Below are 24,352 nucleotides of genomic sequence, written 5' to 3'. Positions count from 1 at the left end.
TGGTTTCCGTCACAGATTTACGTTCATTGACATTAGAGCAAATAGAAGATCGTCATATTGGTCTGCATTCAAGAACTGGCTGCTTCGTAAGAAGTTAACTGACAATGAAACTAAATTTCCACGGAGCAGGCAGTTGTACGAAGGCTATGATAACTTTCCTCTTGTAACTGTTGGTTATTAAGTTTTTGGTATGCAATTTTTCTTACTGCGTCAAAATAGAGACAATTTCTTTCCAAAGAGTTTTCAGATACAATTTCTGTAGTGATAGAGGGAACGTTGAATGTATTTTTAGAATTCTTACTAGAGAGTGCAGGATTTTTGATAGGCTTTCGAATGTATCTCCAGAATCTGCAGAAGATATTAGAAAATCTTGCTGTGTGTGTCACAGTTTTGTTCGTGATCGATATAGATACCGTTGTGAAGACATTTTAAGTGCTTGTGTGTTACATGACATGTCAAATAGATCCAACACAAGCTGGGAGAGACGTCAATGACACTCAACAATCATCTCCTTTTCTGAAGAACATTGGCCTCAATCGATTTCTGAAAACTTCAATTTTTTGCATTTTATCTGGATATCCCCCACTCTCTATGTTGCATATCAATGGATTTTCTTCTGTCTTCACAGATGAAATCTTCTATATCGACTATCACATCTAGCCGACAGTATAACCTACACGACCGTATTATAAGGTAACAGAGGCAGTGAATCCCAACATGTGACGAGCCCACAGTTAACACGCGGCGTTCCCTGCTACTTGCTAGGTCACCAGCGCTACTTGGTGGCGTCACATGAAGGCCGCTGTTGGAAGCTTTTGCGCCACCGGCGGCGGTAGTCGCCACTCAGCGCGACAGAAGCGTGCTGGTGCTGCACATTCCATTTAAACGAATGCTTTCCCACGGAAGCACTTGTCAGTGGCTCCACGTGGAGGCAGCCTACGTTGACCAAATATATGTTAAGAGATACATTTTGAAGCTGGTTAGGTAAAATGTGGCCTAAGGCCATATGAATTGGTGAAACCTTACAAATCATCCTCATAGTGACTAAACTCTTAGCAGCTTGGGACTAATCTCTCCAGTTTGTCACGTTATTGTGATGCCATGCAAAACGTAATGCAAAATTCGTACGTCTGCGACTGGGTGTGGTACTATGAAGCAGTCACTAACTTCGAGGAGGTCCCATTCCTGAAGAACACATTTTCTGACCTTTAAACACCTTTTCCCCTCTCTTCCAACATAGAAATGGTAGTTTTTTGTGCTAATTTGTTTGGGTCCATTGATTGTCTTCTTACGACTGTCACATACCTCCCAATTAATTAGGAGGAAGCTTCATAAGTGTTTTCTTAATTTTGGCCTGAAATTTAGAGGTAGGATCAAAATCTAATTGAGTTATATTGTTACTATTCAAGAATAGCATGGCTTTGCCAAAAAAGTCTTTTCCATGCATTATCACAGCACAATTATTTTTATCAGCTTTGACTTTTAAAGCTTTATCCTTACAAAGTTTGGAATTGATACAATTTAGAACATTTAGGTCACTGTTGTTTTTCAGGTGTCTTGTTATTATTTTGTTGGCTTTGACAGCTAGGGCAGAGGTCTCCCTGGAATTTAACTTAGCAGCATCATATGCGAGTTTAGTACATGCAATAAGACATTTCAACTTATTGGCGTTAGGTCTGTGCTCTATGTTATGCTTTAGACCTTCGTTTATGAGAGCAAGTTCATTATTTGCGAAACTGATGTTAGTTCAGTTAATAGTTCTTTCATGAAACTGATGTTGGCTGTAATGTGAATTTTTGGAGGGAAGGTTACCTTTCTTGATTTTCAAAGTATCTAGTTCTTTCTTATGCCTACAAAATATTTTCTGCTTTTGTTTTTCAGTGATATTCTCTATGTATTCTAAGATGTAGGAGAATTGAAGGATGGAGACTCAATTTCCAAGTTGCAAGTGTAGCATGTAAAGCTGTTGTTGAGAAGTTCTTTCTTTTTATACAGCATTTTGATCTCTGTCTTGAGCTATATGATTTCATATTTTGCTTTAACTATTCCGGTGGTATTGGTTTTAGAGTTAATCTTCACTTTTATGTAGTTTGGTGTTATCTGTGCTGACAGACATTTCTTGTTATATTTTATGTTGAGCTTGGTCTTTGTTAGGTTTCTTTTCCATCTTCCAAAAGCGTGATCGTTTCTCAGTACCTTGCGAGGTAAGCTTAATGCTATTTTGTCGAAAACTGACATATTGAGCCCGTGGCTGTGTACAAAATGTAGGTTGCTCTTACACAGAAGTTTACAGCAACCAGCCACTTTTTACAATGCTATTTATTTATTTAAACAGCACCGTTATCGGTTTCGAACCGATATGTTCATCTTCAGACGGCTAGTTCACGTTTTACATTACATTTCGTGTTTTGTTTCCCCACCGGACGAGCCTTCCATGGGATGGCGATGTCCTACAACCAAAAGAAGATGTGAGATAACGTGTTTTTAATTGTAATTGTGTCTCACGACTATTTTAAGTGATGTAAACAAATTATTATTATTAAATGGATGATTTTCTGTTACTTACAATGAGGAATCCGCGCCATTACGTTCCAGTGCAGGTTGCAACATCCAAAACTGTATAATGCACTTTTTTATTTATATATATGCACATAATTTAACAGACCACTCACACTCTTAGAAATTTCGTCACATGAAGGTATGCATACAAAGATGGCGACATTACAACCATAACAATGCCAAAGATCTCTACAGTCAAAGATATTTCATAATGTACATGTATGTGACAGTAGAGCTTTACAAATTGCTGATGTTATGTTACTTATTATTTATGAAATTACAATGAAATCCAAACCTTTAACTGCTTACAGGCGTTGATAAATATCAACAGGGACAGTTGAAAATGTGTGCCCCGACCGGGACTCAAACCTGGGACCTCCTGCTTACATGGTAGACGCTCTGTCCGTCTAAGCCATTGAGGACACAGAGGATAGTGCGACTGCATTGACTTATCTCTGGCTCACTCCCTGTGAGACCCACACTTTCAGCTACTGTTCACACACTACATTTGTAGTGCCCCTGCCCATGCCAGAGATGGGTCCTGCAGTTGCACTATCTTCTGTGTTCTCAGTGGCTCATATATATAACCATGTAAGAATTTAGATATGAACTTTGCTGATGTGTAGCTATGGGTACTTTATAGATGTGGATGAATGTCTATTGTGCTATATGTGTGATGTGTTTTGCCTCGTCTAATTCACGTACTTTTTTATCAGCTGATATGATCTACAGGGTGATTTTTCCCATCGTGCACAAACTCTAGTTATTGATAGATGAGAGGATATGTAACAAAAATGTCTAATGAACTTATGTCCGGGAAAGCATGGTTCCATGCGAGAGACCATTTATTTAATCATACTTTGTTAGGGAGACTGCAGTCTAACAGTGTAGAATGGAATCACAGTTACAGTATGCATGGTTTCCTCCTAGATAGTGGTACAGTTTCTCATACGTTTTGCCTTAGTACCCTCTCCAGCCATATTAATTGGTAATGTTGTGTCCGATTCACTTCTCTTGCTGAGTGATCTTGGAGTGGATGTGACACACCGTTGTACACAGTGGTTCCATATTCGAATCCAGAGCTTTCCGACATGGTGTTTACTGCCGGAAACGCAAGGTTATATCAGGAGGCCTATCCCCACCAACAATAATCACTACATTCAATATTTGCAACAGTGTTTCGCCGTTTGTCTGGGACAGTGTCGTTAGAAAGCAGGAAATCATGAAGGATGTGCCCGAAATGTTCGGACACCAGACTTGGAGGACTTAAGGCGACTGCTTTGTCAGTACCAGGCAGTTGGCCTACCAGCACAGGTGAAGCCAGATGACAGTGTTACTAACCTTATCACTGATAGCGTGTGTAGGGCTTACTAGCGACAGACTTTCCACATCTGCAATAGTACCGTCACTGGTATCTTCACGAGCCAACCACGATTCCGGGATTTGTGAAATCTATCCTATTCACAGATGAGGCCACCTTTACACCTTCAACTTTCATAACAGTCATCTGTCGGATAGTACGCAAAACCTCCATGGTATAGTGACAGCGAATCATCAGCATCGATGCAGCTGGAATGTGCAGGCCTGGATAATTGGCGACCATATTTTGTGACCAGTCTTCCTTCCATGTCGCCTAGAAGGAAGAAACTATCGGCGTTTCGTGCACGTGACTCTGCCTCCCCTGTTGATAGAAGTGATGATTCGAAGGGTTATGTGGCTGATACATCAAGGTGCTCCAGCCCACTTCTCCTTTGACGTCCGGACGCATCTCAGTCCTGTCTTCCCTGGTCTATGGATCGGACGAGGGATCCAGTTGGACGGCCCGCTTTTTCACTGGATATCAACCAGTGCGACTTCTGTTTATGAGGCCATCTAAAAAGTATCTTGTATGCAGTGCCCATTCCAGATGTAGAGACACTGGAGCAGCTTATTCGTGCTGCGTTTGATACTGTTCGGATGCAGGCTGACCGATGTGAACGTGCGAAGCAGAACATACCATGTCGCGTACACGCATACGTTAAGGCACATGGAAACGACTTTTAACACGTACTGTAAGTGCGGTTGCATGGTACAGAGCGCATTAGACCGTAGTCTCTGTAACAATGTTGTTGGTGTTGTGGTCTTCAGTCCTGAGACTGGTTTGATGCAGCTCTCCATGCTACTATATCCTGTGCTAGCTTCTTCATCTCCCAGTACCTACTGCAACCTATATCCTTGTGAATCTGGTTAGTGTCCTCATCTCTTGATCTCCCTCTACGATTTTTACCCTCAACGCTGCCCTCCAACACTAAATTGGTAATCCGTTGATGCCTTAGAGCTTGTCCTACTAACTAATTCCTTCTTCTAGTTAAGTTGTGCCACAAATTTCTCTTCTCCTCAATTCTGTTCAATACGTCCTCATTACCTACGTGATCTGCCCGTCTAATCTTCAGCATTTTTCTGTAGCACCACATTTCGAAAGCTTCTATTCTCTTCTTGTCTAAATATTTATCGTCCACGTTTCACTTCCTTACATCGCTTCATTCCATACAAATACTTTCAGAAACGACTTCCTGACACTTAAATCTATACTCGATGTTAAGAAATTTCTCTTATTCAGAAACGCTTTCCTAGCCATTCCAGTTTACATTTTATATCCTCTCTACTTCGACCGTCATCAGTTATTTTGCTCCCCAAACAGCAGAACTCATTTACTACTTTAAGTGTCTCATTTTCTAATCGAATTCCCTCAGCATCACCCGGTTTAATTCGACTACATTCCATTATTCTCGTTTTGCTTTTGTTGATGTTCGTCTTATATCCCCCTTTCAAGATACTGTCCATTCCGTTCAACTGCTCTTACAGGTCCTTTGCTGTCTGTGACAGAGTTACAATGTCATTGGCGAACCTCAAAATTTTTATTTCTTCTCCATGGATTTTAATTCCTACTCCGAACTTTTCGTTTGTTTCCTTTACTGCTTCCTCAATATACAGATTGAATAACATCGGAGAGAGGCTACAACCCTGTCTCACTCCCTTCCCAACTTCTGCTTCCCTTTCATGCCCCTCGACCCTTATAAGAGCCATCTGGTATCTGTATAAATTGTAAATAGCCTTTCACTCCCTGTATTTCACCCCTGCCACCTTCAGAATTTGAGAAAGAGTATCCCATCAACATTTTCAAAATCTTTCTCTAAGTCTACAAATGCTAGAAACATAGGTTTGCCTTTCCATAATCTATCTGATAAGATAAGTGGTAGGGTCAGTATTGCCTCGCGTGTTACAATGTTTCTACGGAATCCAAACTGATCTTCAATGACGTCTAGCATGGAAACCATTCATTTACGGACATATGTTTATTAGAACTTTCTTGTTCCCTGTCCTCTCATCGATCAATCCCTGGAGTTTGCACACTGCGCAAAACATCACCATGTATGTTGTATGAATTACCCTTCATGAGATATTTTTGGTATGAGAATTTTGCCTGATGTAACTTTGTCGAATCTTTTTCACTGTGTGTGGAAAGATTTTTTTATGTTTGGTCTGTTTTGGAGGGGACATCCTGCTTATTTTTGTGTCCCAGTTTGGTAAGTATACTTACAACTGCTGTGTTCGTATCTTCTCTCCGAAAGAGTGAAAGTGTTTTGGTCCTTGTTATTTCAATAGTTTGGGAACACCATGGCACGTTTGTGCCCTCTACTGCCTTTTTTCGCTGTGCTGTTTTTACCGTCCACGCCTTCGAGCGTTGGACGACGATCGATTGTGTATGGACCCATCGCCAAGGCAATAGGACACCGTTTGGTTGCTGACTTTTCAGCTGTCATCACTGCATCCATACGGTATCATTGGCATTAGCACGTACAGTGCAAGTCATTTGCGAAAGACGAATTTGTTGTTGCTTCTCACGAAGAACGTAAACGACACTGAACAATCATGAGCTGTTGTACACAGAAAGCCGCGATGCATAACAAATTACAAATGAGGTTCTTTGCAGGAATTGATTCAGTTTGAGTTGGGGAAAACTTGAGACTTGTCATAATGAAATTTTCTCAAGTTGCAGATGTTGAGGAATGAGGATAAGACTAGGACCATTATACTAAACTGGCTTAGCACCTGTTGCTTCCTTCGCATGAACTGTGTACATGCAGAATATTTTTGTTTTTATTTAATAGAATTTTTGTGTTGTTCAAACACCTTCTAAGTTTTTCACGCTAATTAAGGACATATAAGCAATCTCTTTTCCGAATGCAGTTCTGACCAGAAACTGGTTCTGGTAGCTGGAGTACAAAATGTTTCTTAATCATATCTATTGCCTTCTTGTGGAGATATTTTCATAGCAACTTTCATAATCTAACAAATACTTCTTTATATCTAACCGAAGATTGAAATACCAAGTTCTATAAATTTAGCTTTAAAATTTTCTTATTGCAACGAAATATTTTCTTAAAAATTTTCAATCCCTATTGTAATTTCTTAGGGGTCGAATTTCCAGAAACACTGAAACATGTTATTTGTATTTGTAACTGTGAAGTCGATACCAACTGTAACAGACGAAGGCTTCAAAATCCTTTAGTAGTTCTGAAGCACTTATTTATTTTCAAAAAAATCTCTCACCCACTGTTTTATCCCCAAAGTGGTTGAAGTTCAAAAAATACTGAAATATTTATTTTTCACTCTCTGATGGAGAACCAAATAGCAGTTTTCGTAGTTGTAGCAACATACTATAAAAAAGGCCTTTCGCTCCTATTTCACCTCCTTTGCAGAGGACTTTTAGACAATGCTTTCCTAAGCGATGCATAAAATATAAGACCCACAGCCTCTCCAAACTTCTAGTTTCTATACTTGGCAGTTTGGGCTGGGTGATGATGAGTTAGTGAATCAGTGTGACCCTATTTCACCCCCTTCGGGTGGAATTTCCAAAAACAGTGAAACACAGTTTTTCATCTCTGACTGAGAAACCGAACCCCAATTTCAGAGTCTTAGCTTTGAAAAAGCTTTCACTATGGAATACTTTTATAAAACGTTTCCGCCCCTATTTCGCCCCATTAGGTGTTGAATTTCCAAAAACAGTGACTTACTTGTGTTTTATTTCTGACAGAGAACCTAAATCCAAATTTTTGCACATGTAGCTTCAAAAATGCATGCACAATGAAATATACCCATAAAAACTTTCATTCACTCTTTCACCCCCATAGTGGTTGCAATTCCAAAAACAGTGAAACTTAAATTATTTTATTTCTTACTGAGAAGCCAAATGTAAAATTTCATATAGTTAGCTTTTAAACACTTCCATAATAAAATATTTTCATAAAAAATCTCATCCCCCACTAGACCCTCTTAGGGGCTCAATTTCCAAGGACAGTGAAACACGTATTTTTTTATTTGTAACTGAGACTTAAGACACCAACATTCATTCATGTGGCTTTAAAAATACTTCAGTTGTTCTTCAATAACGATATATTTTCTAAAAAAAGAAAAAGCTTTCCTATACTATTTCACCCCTACAGGATTAAATTTCCAAAAATGCTGAAATACATATTTCTCTACTTCTGACTGCGAGACCAAATACCAATTTTCGTAGGTCTGGCATCAACATTGCCTTAATAGCGACATTTCAAAAAAAAAAAAAAAAAAAAACACACTTCATCTACTATTTCGTCCTTTACGGTTGGAATTTCGAAAAATCATTTCTTAAACGATGCTAATAGTATAAGATCCACGCCTTCGCCAAACAACATGTTTCTGTAATTAGCTGTTTTGGTTGGGCGATGATGACCAGTCAGTCAGTCTGTCAGAACATTGCATTTCATATGTTGTGATTATATGAGAGACGATGGAAGATGAAACCTTAAGGATCACCAGGAGAGCTCTTTGTATGAGAAGGATGAATAATCCATTCCACATCGACTCGTTGCTATCTTTGCACGTAATTTGCATGAAAGACATTTCTTGCATGGTTGTTGTTATTTTTATGGATAAAGGAGCATGATTAATTACTTTCCATGATATGCTATAATTAATGGGCTTATGAAGCGAAAATGCACATAGTACAGATTTTATTTGTATGTGTACAGACAGGGATCAGGATACTATTCTGGTAACTGAGTCTAACAACTAAAAAGTAGTTTACACTGCATGTCTCTGTCGTGAGCACGGCTAGCAGTGAGTAGGACACATCAGGGAGCATGTGGAGCAGAGAGTGGCGTGATGTGGGTCGGTCCAGCTAAGTGGCAAAGTCACTTCGACAGCTGTCGGAGGAGCCTGTTCTCCCAATGTTGGGGGTACACCACGTCTGTCAGTGCGCCGCCTACCAGCGTGAGGATTAACCCAGCAAGTGTGCAAACAAGTGAAAGTGGAACGAGAATCCCTCCACAGTAACCAGACTCCGTGGAGAGGAACACGTGGTGCCTGATAGTGCCTCCCCCCCTCCCCCCCCCCACCACTGACACAAGCACTACAGGTAGCAGAGAGTACGTTCTGTCTTGATATGTCTATGTTTTTTAGTAAACATCATAGAAGATGTCTTTCTTCGCGGTATTTCCGAGTTGTGTGACTCAGTAGAATGAGCTCTCTCACATGGTAGTCCTGTAACAGTTATTTGTGCAAACTTCCCACCAAACCAACTGAGTGCTGCACTTAATAATAGTTTGAGTACAGGCTGTAAGTCAAGAGCCCTTTGAAATCGCTTGGGTCGATCATGTTAATGACATGTCTATCCCTCCAGGGGGTCCACAAGTCTTTTGTGGATACATGCGTGGCAAGCACGGGGCCCCGAGCTAGTGCAGTTCTCCTTCCTTTCCGGGCTGCCCTACCCCCCTTCCCCATCCCTCCTCGTCCCCAATCCTTCTCCCCCCCCCCCATTACCACCCCTTCACACTCCTTCTTCTTGGGAGTAATGTATCGAGCCTTCGTCCGGAAACGGACGTTTGAAAACTCCAGGATCCTGTTTCCTTTGTTTTTTTCTCCATCCTCACGCTTTCTTCCTCTATTGGTCTTTCCCTACGTTCACTCTTCTCCTTGCTTTCATGCCCTTACTTCTACCTCTGCCTCTTTCTCCTTTCCCTATTCTCCTTGTCTTCGTTTCCGTGTCTTATTCTCCGTTTCGGCGTTTGAGATTCTTTCTTCTATCCCTCTATCCCTCTTTCCTCTCTTCTTTCCTTCCTGTGCGTGTCAGAAGGCCGTCCCACGCGTTCGCACTCGTAGCCGGTGACGGGGTAACGCGTAATACTCCACCCTGGGTAGACAAGTAAGGCACGCACGTACCCCCTGGTAAAGGCTAGGCCCAGGGAGGGGTGATTGCCTGAGCTGTTACCTTCCAAACGTGCCGATTGGTCCCTCCGTCCGTTTCTCGGGAGGCGTGACCAGAAGTGTGAACAATCACCTAAGGCGGGATGCCCTCTGAGCGGGCCCCCACGAGGAAGGAGCGCGCCATCGGACACGCTGGCAATCATGGGGGATTCATCCGCAATGGATTTCTCATCTTCTTCTTCCCTGTCTTCTGCCCAAAAAAGAAAGCTAGATGAGACTCCTGTTCCGAAAATTCTACCACCAGCACCAGAGTTTCTTGTTGTCACAAGATCTGACAGTCACGATTTCTCAACAGTCAAACCTTTCGTCATTCAGAAGGCCGTAGATGCGATTGCAGGACCAGTGAATTCTTGTACTCGGTTGCGCAACGGTTCCTTGCCGGTGGAGACAGAGAGCGCCTTCCAGGCCCAAAAATTACTTCGAACCACTCTCTTACACACATTTCCTGTACAGGTGGAGGCCCACCGTACCTTGAATTCGTCGCGTGGCGTGGTGTATACCAGGTCACTCGACGGACTAACTGATGAGGAGATTCTGTCTTTCCTCTCTGATCAGGGAGTGACGGCCGTCCATCGGGTCATGAAAAGGGTCGACAAGGACCTCATACTGACCCGAACCATATTCCTGACATTCGACAATGTGCAATTGCGTCACGAATTAAGGCTGGTTATGAGATCATTTCTGTTCGGCCGTATGTACCCAGCCCTACAAGGTGTTACCAATGTCAGCGGTTTAACCATGTACAGCAGTCTTGATCAAGTGCGGCTAAATGCGTTTCCTGTGGCAGGAACGCCCATGAGGGTGACTGTCCACCTCCGTCCCCTCGTTGCATCAATTGAATGGGCGACCATGCTGCCTCCTCTCGCGACTGCCCCGTCTACAAAGATGAGAAAAGTATACAGGATATTCGAGTGAAAGAGAAGGTGTCGACCTCGGCTGCTCGCAAGTTATTCCATAGCAGATAGTCCACTGTGCTTCCGGCAGGCAAATACAGTACCGTTCTCGCCTTTCCTCGGCCTACCAGGGAGGTAGATATACAGACATGCGATCTAACATTCAGCGATTCGGTCGTCAGATCGGCCAGTGCCAAGATCGCTCGATCAACGTCTCCTCTTAATCCCAGCAACCCTAAAGCTCAAACATCATCTGCTACTGCTAAGACGAGGACCTCTAAATCAGATGCTCGGATCTTCAAAAAAGAACCGACACGCGAAGATTTCTTGCGTACAAAAACTTCACAGCCATCAATTGTTCTTTCGACAACACGTAATTCTTCAAAGAAGGCTCATAGAAAATAGAGTTGTCCGTCTCCGCCGAGGAGCGTTTCTTCTCCTGCGCCACCCAGGAGTTGCCATCCCCGGCCATCTTCAGCTTCGCCAGGCCGCACCGCTGGTAGCCGATCATCTGGCCTTTCACTGGCGGGGGAAGCTGCCCCTCCTGACCAGCTCAGGAAGGTGGCAGACGCAACTGTTGAGTTGATGGACCACGACCCACCACCTATCGATTGCAGCAGCAGTCCTCAATCGAACCAGACCCTCAGCGGCCATCGAGGTGACCCTTTCTTGTTTCTTCTTTTTCCTTTCGTTTTCATAACGGCACTTCTTCAATGGAATATTCTCGGCATTCTGTCTAACCGAGAGGAACTAAAATTCCTCCTTCGAATGCACTGCCCGCTTGTCGTAGGTCTCCAAGAAACGAAGTTACGCCCATGCGATCGTATTGACCTGGCACACTATACCTCCGTACGTTTTGACCTACCCCCTGTGGCAGGTATTCCGGCTTATGGAGGGGTCATGTTGCTGGTTCAGGATGATGTCTACTATGATCCAGTCACATTGCACACAGATCTGCAGGCAGTTGCCGTCCGAATTACTCTCCCCACTTTCACATGTTCTATTTGTACTGTTTACACTCCATCATCGTCTGCCTTTACTAGGGCAGACGTGATACAACTGATTGCTCAGCTTCCTATACCATTTTTGTTGATTGGAGACTTTAATGCCAACCATCTCCTTAGCGGCTCTCCAACATCCTGCCCGAGCGGCTCCCTCTTGGCAGACCTTTTCAACCACCTCAATCTAGTCCGCTTAAATACCGGTGCACCTACTTTCCTTTCGGACGCAACGCATACCTATTCCCACTTGGACCTCTCGATATCCAGTATCCTACTTGCACGTCGGTTCGAGTGGTATGCTCTGTCTGACACATACGTAGCGACCATTTCCCCTGCGTAATCCATCTCCTGCATCACACCCCTTCTCCACATTCCACTAGCTGGAACATATCCAAAGCCGACTGCGGGCTTTTCACCTCCCTGGCGACCTTCCATCATCAAAACTTCTCCAGCTGCGATAGTCAGGTCGCATATCTCACGGACGTTATTCTCACTGCTTCTGAATATTCCATCCCTCGTACTTCCACTTCTCTACGTCGAGTCCCAGTCCCCTGGTGGACTACAGCATGCAGCGACGCTATTCGTGCTCGGCGACGTGCTTTACGCACCTTCCAACTCCACCCTACGATGGCGAATTGTATCAGTTACAAACGACTCCGTGCACCATGTCGTCGTGTTATCAAAGAAAGCAAAAGGCTTGCTGGGAGGCTTCCACCAGCTCATTCAACAGCTTTACTCCTTCTTCGGTTGTCTGGGGTGGCCTGCGCCGGCTATCTGGCACCAAGATCCACTCCCCGATTTCTGGCCTGACTGTAGCGAATGAAGTCCTTGTAGATCCTGAGGATGTCTCAAATGCCTTCGGCCGCTTTTTCGCGGAGGTTTCGAGCTCTGCCCATTACCATCCTGCCTTCCTCCCCCGAAAACAAGCCCAGGAGGCACGGCCACCTTCTTCCCAGTCTTTGAATCGTTAAAGTTACAATGCCACATTCACCGTGCGGGAACTCGAAAGTGCACTCGCCCGGTCCCGATCCTCTGTTCCAGGGCCCGATGGTATCCATATTCAGATGCTGAAGAACCTTTCTCCTGCAGGTAAAGGCTTTCTTCTTCGCGCCTATAATGGCATCTGGACTGAAGGTCATGTTTCCACACGTTGGCGTGAAGCGATTGTTGTTCCCATACCCAAACCAGGAAAGGACAAACACTTTCCTTCCAGTTATCGCCCCATCTCTCTTACCAACTGCGACTGCAAGGTGATGGAGCGCATGGTAAATTCTCGATTTGTTTGGCTCCTTGAATGTCGACGCCTTCTTACCAATGTCCAATGTGGCTTTCGTAGGCGCCGCCCTGCTGTTGACCACCTAGTTAACTAGTCGACCTTCATTATGAACAACTTTTTGCGTAAGCGCCAGACGGTGACTGTGTTTTTCGATTTGAGAAGGCTTACGACACCTGTTGGAGGGCGGGCATTCTCCGCACCATGCACACTTGGGGCCTTCGTGGTCGCCTCTCTCTTTTTATTAATGCATTTTAATGGATCGAATGTTCAGGGTACGGTTGGGTTCTGTTTTGTCAGATGCCTTTCACCAGGAAAATGGGGTGCCCCAGGGCTCCGTTTTGAGCGTGGCCTTTTGTGCCATAGCTATCAAACCAATAATGGATTGCCTTCCAGTTGAAGTTTCAGGCTCCCTTTTCATGGACGACTTTACGATGTACTGCAGCGCTCAGAGAACATGTCTCCCGGAGCGCTGTCTTCAGCGTTGTCTAGATCGCCTATATTCCTGGAGTGTCGCTAACTGTTTCCGTTTTTCTGGTGAGAAAATGGTCTGTATGAACTTCTGGCGTTAAAAACAGTTTTTTCCACCATTCTTACATGTCGGTCCCGTTGCTCTCCCATTCGTGGAGACCAAAAAATTTTTAGTTCTTACCTTTGACAGGAAAATTTGCTGGTCTCCACATGTGTCTTACTTGGCTGCTCGTTGCACCCGTTCCCTAAATGTCCTCCGTGTTCTCAGCGGTACGTCGTGGGGAGCAGATCGAATGGTCCTGTTTAGCTTATATCGGTCCATTGTCTGATCAAAGCTGGATTATGGGAGCTTTGTCTACTCTTCTGCCCGGCCGTCCATCTTACGCCGTCTAAATTCTATCCACCATCGGTGGTTACGTCTGGCGACTGGAGCATTCTACACCAGGTCTGGCGACTGGAGCATTCTACACCAGCCCTGTTGAGAGTCTGTATGCCGGAGCTGCCGAATTACCGCTAAACTACCGGCCCGATATGTTGATTTGTCGGTACGCCTGCCGACTGATGTCAATGCCCGACCACCCGTCATATTTCTCCTTTTTTGACGACTCTCTTGACCGCCAATACGGGCTGTATGTCTGTGCCCTGTTACCTCCTGGAGTTCGCTTTCGTCGTCTGCTTCAGCAACTTGATTTTCCCCTCCCAACGACTTTTCGAGTGGGTGAGAGCCCGACGCTACCTTGGCTCCAGACTCAGATTCGCGTTCACCTTGAACTCAGCTCGCTCCCAAAGGAGAGGACCGCGGATTCGATATACCGCTCGAGGTTTGTCGAACTTCGTTCGAGGCTCGCTAATAACGTCTTTATTTAGACGGATGGCTCCAAGACTACTGCTGGCGTCGGATGTGCCTTTGTCGTTGGAGATGATACCTTTCAATACCAGCTCCTTGACCAGTGTTCAAGCCTTACAGCTGAGCTTTTTGCTCTCTATCAGGCTGTTCAGTATATCGGCCGCCATCGTCATTCTCCCTATGCCATATGCTCTGATTCTTTGAGCGCCATTCAGAGTCTCCGTGATCCATATTCGCTCCACCGTCTCGTACAACGAATTCAACCGTCCCTTCAATCGCTAGCTGATACCGGCGCTCGTGTCCCTTTTTTGTTGATTCCTGGCCATGTTGGTGTGCCTGGGCACGAGGCTGCTGATGCTGCGGCCAATGCTGCTGTCCTCCTGCCTCGGACAGCTTCCTTTTGTGTCCCATCAACTGGTGCTAGTGGGGTTCCTTGTCAGCGCCTTTCATCACTGTGGCAAGATGCTTGGTCCTCTCTCCATGAAAATAAGCTTAGGGCCATCAAACCGATCCCGACGGCTTGGACGACCTCCTCACTCTCTTCCCGGCGAGAGGAGGTCATTTTGGCCAGGTTGCGGATAGGGCATTGCTGATTTAGCCACCGCTACCTGTTGTACGGTGATCCCGCCCAGCAGTGCCCCTGTGGTCGTCCATTGACGGTGCGCCATGTTTTATTGTCCTCTCCCCGTTTTATTCACTCTCGTGTTGTCTGTGTCTGCCGTCTATCTTACAGGCACTTTTAGCTGATGACGCTCGAGCAGCTGCTCGTGTCCTTAGTTTTATTACATTGACGGACTTGTCCAAAAGGATCTGACTCTTTTATTTTGTTTATCTGCGTCTTTGTAAGTACTTTCTGGTGTTGCCCCCTTGCGTTTTTCTACGCTATTAGTGCACTAACGTTTGTGACTGGACGCTAATGACCATAGTAGTTGAGCGCCATAAAGAAAAAAAAAAAGACATGTCTAAAACTCCAGAATCAATGATTTCTGGAGAAAGAAGTCGAAACCAGATTAGTATTTCCTACTTTTCTATTGGATAGCAGCTTGCTATTCAAATCTCAATTCTCATTTTTCTCTGAACACAGTGGAACACAACTTCATCTGTTTATTGCAGAAGAAAGTAATGTCCAATAATTTGAGTGCAATCAAACCTTACTCTGCCATATTAACAAGGAGACCAGATGGTCTCCTTGTCTAGAGGAGACTCAGTTTGTGTTCTGTATAAATCGCCACTCACTCTATAGCATCGACGAGACCAGCCCAGCTCACTCAGTCGGCAGTGGAGAGCCATTTATTCAATGGAGGCCTGGCTGGTTTGTGATCCAGTATTCCTGTGTGAACGATGTTGCAGTCATTCCTAGCACTTGGTCCTCGAGCTACTTAGGCCCAGATCACTTGCACGTGACCCCAGTGATCTGCACCACCTTGTTGCTTCCATTTCACACTCAAAGTGTTGTATGTTGTGTTTTTTCTTATTGTGTTTTTCTATTGTTTCTGTAAAGACGTTCCGAAAATGTATCCTACATTTTTCACCATGTTAATCTTTATTGTGCCATTTTCGCCACATTAATTGATTTAATCGCTTAAGTTCGTTTTTTCTTGCAGTTTACACCATTTTCTTCATATTTGTTGCTTAAATGATAATGTATCCCAACACAAATGTAACTGCAACCAATTATTTGCTACACACTTCTGTGTACAGGAAAATGTATTTAACAGTTACACATCTGCCTATCTGCCTACACTATTAATTTCATAACGAGGACATATGTGTGTATACATACACACATACACAGGTATATATATATATATATATATATATATATATATATATATATATATATATATATATATGTGTGTGTGTGTGTGTGTGTGTGTGTGTGTGTGTGTGTGTGTAGTAATATGTATACACATTTTGCATACTTGCTTGCTGTTTATCGTGTTTCAGTAATATGATTTATTTATTTTGTTCACTTACATGCACACAATTTCTGTTCTATGTGGTTATGTGACACTTCTTTTGGTAATCAATTTTTTTAACATTGATCATACTTGCAATCTTGTGACATAATTCACATAATACTACAGCTTCATCAATATTCATTTTTGTATCTATTATGTTAGAATGTTGTACTATTCCAGTGTTAACTGTTTCATTTTCAAACAATTTAGTTTTTGCAATATCGTAAAGTTAGAGGACAGGAGATCTGGGCCTCTTGCAAAACGTATACAGATTGTATCATAAGGTGCTAGGAGTGAATGTGTTGCTAGCTGGCTACTAATCTTTTATGATTATTGTTTCTGGAAGAGTGTCACGTTCCTGTGGTCCAAATGCCCATACAAGAAGAGCGACTGGCTGTCTTCAATTTATTTTCAGCATTTTAAGTATGAGTGACAGTGGGTGTACTTCTCCCTCAGTATACTTGAGTGTTGAGAATGATATATTGATTAGTTTACTTTTAGCAGGCAGGTATCCTTATTCGTACATTGTCATTCAATCGTTCCCGTGGATTTTTTCCGTTAAAATGGCTACTTTTTCATGTTTTACTGTCTGACGAGTACATAAGCCCCTCCCTAAGGATGAACTAAAATCGAATGCGCTGGTTGTGAAAAGGGCCCGTTTCAATTAACAGTATTCCTTCCACTTAGAGTATTAGGAGTTTGATATTACTTTTGTGTTATTTAGTATTGTGTACCTCGGTATCGGTAACTGACAATCGGTCTTACTGTGATTTCAGTCAACAGTGGCATCACAAGGTTAATATAAGCATCAGCGCGGGAGACCTCCACTGACAGATGAAGTGGTTAAAGAGTCCGCTAATTATAAGTGGTAGATCCGGTTTCAAGTCCCAGTCAAGCACAAGCTTTCATACGCTAGTATTCGGTACTATATCTTTCCCTAATACTGCTGATATCAATAAATTCGTAGTCAGCGAAATAATTTCGAAGCATTTTATACAGAAGTGAATTCTCAACAGTGTCTGTTTTTTCAGACATGTCTGTAACCACTGTCATCAATAACTTACATACGATGTGTACACCAAAACCAAGGCTCGTTTGGTCATAAAAAAGTAAGCTAATGAGAAGAGATTGTTAGTGACAGTAATATTTTACTAAATATTTACTTTCCTTTTCCACGTAATCGCCGTCCACGCCTATACACTTTCTGTAACGCTGCACCAGCTTATTCAACTCATCCGCATAGAAGTCTGACGGTTGGTAATTGGACCAGCCGGTAACGCCAGTCTTGAGTTCATCGTCGTTTTGAAATGATTGTCCACCTAGCAACTTGTTCAATTGTAAAAAGAGGAAATAGTCGCTTGTTGCAAGGTCGGAACAGTACGGAGAGTGCTCGAAAGTTCTCAACGAAAATCTTGAATGTTCTTCTTGATTTTGACAGCATTGTGAGGGTGTGCATTGTCATGAAGGAGGATTATGCCAGACGAGTTTCCCGCGACGTAAATTTTGGATCGTCTCTCTCAGTTTGGATAGCGTTTCACACTGTACATCAGGTGTGATTATTAACCCAAGTTCCACGAAACAAATCAGAAGAACGTCTTTTAGTCCGAGAAATCAGGTAGCAATCATTTTTCGATTCGAGAATGGAATTAGCTTAAATGTTTTGGTTTGGTTAAACTTGAATGGTGCCAGTGCGTTGACTGCTGTTCTGAATCTGCGTTGGTGTACGACATCCACGTCTCGTCGCCCGTAACAATGTGGGAAAACAGTTCATCGCCCTCTTGTTTATAGTGCTGCCAAAACTGTCTTGCACTATCCATTATACGCTCTTTGTTCTGATCAGTGAGCATTTTTGAAACCTATCTTGCATACAGTCTGTGATGTACACGCTGTTCAGTGACAGCCCTGTAAAATGAGTTTCGAGAAACATTTTGAAATTCATTAGTTAGACAACTAATCGTCAATCGCCGATCACTTCGAAGTTTCTGGTTCACTTGATCAATGATTTCGTCAGTCCGAATACTGGGCCTATCGTCCGCTGTTCATTGTGCAAATATGGGCGGGCATATTAAACATCATTTTCGAAATTTTTTGTTACTCAGAATTTCAGGTCCATACTCTAGCCATAATTCGTGATGGATTTAGCAGTTGAAGGTCCTTTTGCAAACGAAAATGTAATGGCACCTCGCGCTTCACAACTGGCGGCACTCGCTATTGCCTCGATTATCGTGAGCTCTTCTCACCGACTGTCGAACGACCACTGAATCAAACCAACACTGTAGTAGTTTCCTAAGGGGCCGGAAGACAGCTCTTCATTCAGGCCTTTCATCAGTTAGATACTGGTCACTGGACCTTATTTTGGAAGACGCTTCGTGTAAGTAACACTAAAGCACCTTATGGTCGCAGTATGATACTGAAATGAGATATGTCAATAACCAATGAATCATTGCAATTTAGAAAGTGTTCTTCGATAAATAATCTGCTAAGTTATATTTAACAGTAAGGAAACTAAAGAAATAGAGGTACGTGTAGATAGTATTAAACTTTTGTAGTATAAATTATGTCATCGTTTGAACCACTTCAGTACTTTAGAGACACCTAAAAGCTATTAGACACCTTTGACAATTCATACGTTCGTATTACTGCAATGAGAAATAGTGCTAACCAATTTCTGTGTAACTGTTATGAAGAAAAGACTTTATCTACAGACATTGCTACAAACAACGAGTATTCATCAGTCGCAGGTTATATGACTTCTAAGCTACAATGTGTCTTACACCTTACTAATTACCTAAGACATTACTAAGCGGATGAAAATTTAGTGAAAACACAGCAGACTTCGATATCGACATTCTTCGGTGGTACATAAGCTATGAAAATTGTGTTTCCTGCGATAAATGTTACATTGAAGTTTGATAAAGTTTGGAAGTATAGGACTGGTTGTTTTAATTACTGCTGTAACAAAATAATCCGAAAATTTCACAGGTGTTTCGTTCTGAACAATATACAAGGTAATGCCTCATTCAAAAAATAGGAAAATAAATTACTCACACACTACAACTAATTTGTAGATGAAAATTAAGAAGGAAAAAATATGGAGGCTAATTTTGATTTCACAGTTTAAAGTTTTAAGATAAATACCAAAACCATGATTCGGGCTGGAACAAAATGAGACAAATTAATGGCATCACATAATAGCTGAAACAGAAATTTTAACATATCCAGCGAATCTGAAAAGTAGAAAGTATACATCTTATAATTAAAATAAATGAAGAAAGCTAAATATGGAGCACACTGAAACAGAGATGTATTTGCATTAATATTGAAATTTTTGTATTAAGTGGTTACTGTGTTGAGGGAGATAGTGGATTGTTTCACTGCAAAAACATTTTTATCGTGAGAATAAAATTTTAACTGAGAGTTACTAAATGCAGTAGTGTAGATTTTAAATAACGATGGAGCCCAGCCTTCCAATTGGACGTTAAAGAATTAAGTGACAGTATTCAGACATATGGCTATGTGTGGGACGTTGCAGTTTAAAATTGGAATTAGAACCAAATGGTTGAAACCTTTCAAGTACCAATATAATACCGAAAATGTGGGAGGCATAGGTGTCAGAAAGTGTTGGGAGTGGGAGGGAGATGGGGGAAAAAGAGGGGTATTAACCCCTTCGGGGCTACAACCTTATTTTCTCAAATTTCTAACAGTGTTTCCTGCAATTCTATTAAATACAATTTTACACTATAAGACAACTTAAAGACAATACATGGAATAAATACAAAAATACAGCGGTTCTTCCGTAAGTTTATATAAATTATTTAGTTTCGGGACTTAAATTTATTTACACATAAAAAGAAACGTTTCAAACTGTCATCTTAGGAGCCGGCCGGGGTGACCGAGCGGTTATAAGTGCTACAGTCTGGAACTGCGCGACCGCTACGGTCGCAGGCTTGACTCCTGCCTCGGGCATGGATGCGTGTGATGTCCTTAGGTTAGTTAGTTTTAAGTAGTTCTAAGTTCTAGGGTACTAACGACCTCAGAAATTAAGTCCCATAGTGCTCAGAGCCATTTTGTCATCTTAGGAAGGTTGGACCAGAGCAGCTATTATTAGAAAAAAGTTAACACAGGCAGAAAATTTCTTAACTTGTATTGCTCCAACTGAATGAAGAGAAAAAAAAACTAAGCTCTTTCCGAAAAGGCCCTGAAGGCCCAACGGTACCGACCGGCCGCCGTGTCATCCTCAATCCACAGACATCACTGGATGCGGATATGGAGGAGCATGCGGTCAGCACACCGCTCTCCAGGCCGGATGTCAGTGTCCGAGACCGCACAAGTGTACGAGTGCATGTGGGTTACTGCTTTCTATACTGCAGCAATAATATTGCAAGTGTAAACGCAGCCAAAACCTCTCAGACAAACAGAAGCTAAACGATGTCAAAGTTAGCGTAAGGAGGGCTATGCGTGAAGCGTTCAGTGAATTCGAAAGTAAAATTCTATGTACCGACTTGACAGAAAATCCTAGGAAGTTCTGGTCTTACGTTAAATCAGTAAGTGGCTCGAAACAGCATATCCAGACACTCCGGGATGTTGATGGCATTGAAACAGAGGATGACCAGCGTAAAGCTGAAATACTAAACACCTTTTCCCAAAGCTGTTTCACAGAGGAAGACCGCACTGCAGTTCCTTCTCTAAATCCTCGCACAAACGAAAAAATGGCTGACATCGAAATAAGTGTCCAAGGAATAGAAAAGCAACTGGAATCACTCATCATAGGAAAGTCCACTGGACCTGACGGGATGCCAATTCGATTCTACACAGAGTACGTGAAAGAACTTGTCCCCCTTCTAACAGCAGTGTACCGCAAGTCTCTAGAGGAACGGAAGGCTCCAAATGATTGGAAAAGAGCACAGATAGTCCCAGTCTTCAAGAAGGGTTATCGAGCAGATGCGCAAAACTATAGACCTATATCTCTGACATCGATCTGTTGTAGAATTTTAGAACATATTTTTTGCTCGCGTATCATGTTGTTTTTGGAAACCCAGAATCTACTCTGTAGGAATCAACATGGATTCCGGAAACAGCGATCGTGTGAGACCCAACTCGCTTTATTTGTTCATGAGACCCAGAAAATATTAGACACAGGCTCTCAGGTGGATGCTATTTTCCTTGACTTCCGGAAGGCTTTTGCTACAGTTCCGCACTGTCGCCTGATAAACAAAGTAAGAGCCTACGGAATATCAGACCAGCTGTGTGACTGGATTGAAGAGTTTTTAGCAAACAGAACACAGCATGTTGTTATCAATGGAGAGAAGTCTACAGACGTTAAACTAACCTCTGGCGTGCCACAGGGGAGTGTAATGGGACCATTGCTTTTCACAATATATATAAATGACCTAACAGATAGTGTGGGAAGTTCCATGCGGCTTTTCGCGGATGATGCTGTAGTATACAGAGAAGTTGCAGCATTAGAAAATTGTAGCGAAATGCAGGAAGATCTGCAGCGGATAGTAACTTGGTACAGGGAGTGGCAACTGACCCTTAACATAGTCAAATGTAATGTATTGCGAATACATAGAAAGAAGGATCCTTTATTGTATGATTATATGATAGCGGAACGAACACTGGTAGCAGTTACTTCTGTAAAATATTTGGGAGTATGCGTGCGGAACGATTTGAAGTGGAATGATCATATAAAATTAATTGTTGGTAAGGCGGGTACCAGGTTGAGATTCATTGGGAGAGTCCTTAGAAAATGTAGTTCATCAACATAGGAAGTGGCTTACAAAACACTCGTTCGACCTATACTTGAGTATTGCTCATCAGTGTGGGATCCGTAACAGATCGGGTTGACGGAGGAGATAGAGAAGATCCAAAGAAGAGCGGCGCGTTTCGTCACAGGGTTATTTGGTAACCGTGATAGCGTTACGGAGATGTTTAGCAAACTCAAGTGGCAGACTGCAAGAGAGGCGCTCTGCATCGCGGTGTACCTTGCTCGCCAGGTTTCGAGAGGGTGCGTTTCTGGATGAGGTATCGAATATATTGCTTCCCCCTACTTATACCTCCCGAGGAGATCACGAATGTAAGATTAGAGAGATTCGAGCGCGCTCGGAGGCTTTCAGACAGTCGTTCTTCCCGCGAACCATACGCGACTGGAACAGAAAAGGGAAGTAATGACAGTGGCACGTAAAGTGCCCTCTGCCACACACCATTGGGTGGCTTGCGGAGTATAAATGTAGATGTAGAAGTATAGTCTAGCTATCACGACGTGCACAAGGATGAGGCTCCCTTAAGTAAGCAGGAGCAATGGCGTTTTGGCGAAGAGGCTCCAAGCGCAAGTGGACTGAACGGCTGCCGCCGGCTGTCCTGTATTGAAACAGCAGAGGGCGCCCGTAGTCTGGACCTGCTGGAGGAGTGGTTCAACGGGCACGCACCACTGGATATGCCAGATCCCGCCCGACCGCTATAAGCGCCTGACGGAAAACAGGAATTCCATTGCCAACTGTGACGCCTGTAGGATGGTATCAATAACGGTACCACGCCTGTTATTTATCCCAGTAGTCTCTCTAGTTATATGGGCATATACGGCCGTTGTGGCCGAGCGCTTCCAGGCGCTTCAGTCTGGAACCACGCGACCACTACGGTCGCAGGTCTGAATCCTGCCTCGGGCATGGATGTGTGTGATGTCCTTAGGTCAGTTAGGTTTAAGTAGTTCTAAGTTCTAGGGGACTGATGACCTCAGATGTTAAGTCCCATAGTGCTCAGAGCCATAAGCATATACAAACAGACAAGCTGAACTACATCAGAGAACCAACCTTCGTGCGAAATCACGGAGAAAGGTTAGAGCTAAACTTTATACTGTAGTTTATGCGGCGCAGTTAAAACGCACAGTATAATTCAAATCACTTCGTGACAGAGTATCTCTAAAGGTAGAACTTGGCTTCGTCTAATATGATGAAAGCTATTACAGTTTTTCTCAACTTCCCCATGACATACTTTTCTTCTCAGAATTGTAGCTGCACATTAAAATATTTCATGAGAAGCCACATCAAGGGGTAGACGGTATCGTCTTTGTCCAGCACCCAGTGGTTAGCCACCTCTTATAATGTGTAGCATACTGCCGCCCTAATTCATAATACATGTGTGTGATGTCCTTAGGTTAGTTAGGTTTAAGTAGTTCTAAGTTCTAAGGAACTGATGATCTCAGACGTTAAGTCCAATTGTGCTCAGAGCCATTCGAACCATAATACATGGTCGATCCACATTAATGTGACCACCGCTTATGTTCGACGTCAACGTGCCATAACTACTTACAGACGATATGCGGTAGGACTAACAGTGGAGGGTACATAAAGCGTGTTTGGAGGGATGGGGAAACGAGTGCAGTTGTCATCGAAATGCTGAAATAAAGTGATTTATCTGACATCCAAAAGTGTGGGATAATTTACTTTCAGGCCAAGGGTTTAACATTTCCAAAATGGCTAAGCCCAGAGACTATTCGTGTGCAATTCTAGTTAAAATAAACAGTGCACGGGAAATGACTCCATTCTAAATTGGCGACCAGGTAACTGCGGTGCACAATGGGCCATAGATGACAGGGGTGATCGGCAGCAGCAGAGATGTGTATTGGCCAATAGATCTACAACTGTAGAGCAATGAACCACCCGTATGAGACAAAGGACTGCCAACGATGTTTCCTCAACGATTGTTCAGTGAATTTTCCTGCATATGGACCTCCACAGGTTCAAATGTTCAAATGGCTCTGAGGACTATGGGACTTATCTGCTGAGGTCACCAGTCCCCTACAATTTAGAACTACTTAAACCTAACTAACCTAAGGACATCACACACATCCATGCCCGAGGCAGGATTCGAACCTCCGACCGTAGTGGTGGCGCGGCTCCAGACTGTAGCGCCTAGAACCGCTCGGCCACTCGGGCCGACTCCTCCACAAGTGGCACCTGATTCACGTACGTAGGGATGACTGTTGTTCATCAGTAATGAAGGCTGGAATTTGTACGCCAGTATGGCAACTGGACGTCCTGCTAGTGGCAGCAGGCGGCCTT

Source organism: Schistocerca americana, chromosome 1 (genome assembly GCF_021461395.2).
Source record: "Schistocerca americana isolate TAMUIC-IGC-003095 chromosome 1, iqSchAmer2.1, whole genome shotgun sequence".
In the NCBI taxonomy this organism is placed as follows: Eukaryota; Metazoa; Arthropoda; class Insecta; order Orthoptera; family Acrididae; genus Schistocerca; species Schistocerca americana.
Note: the sequence above shows the minus strand (reverse complement) of the source record.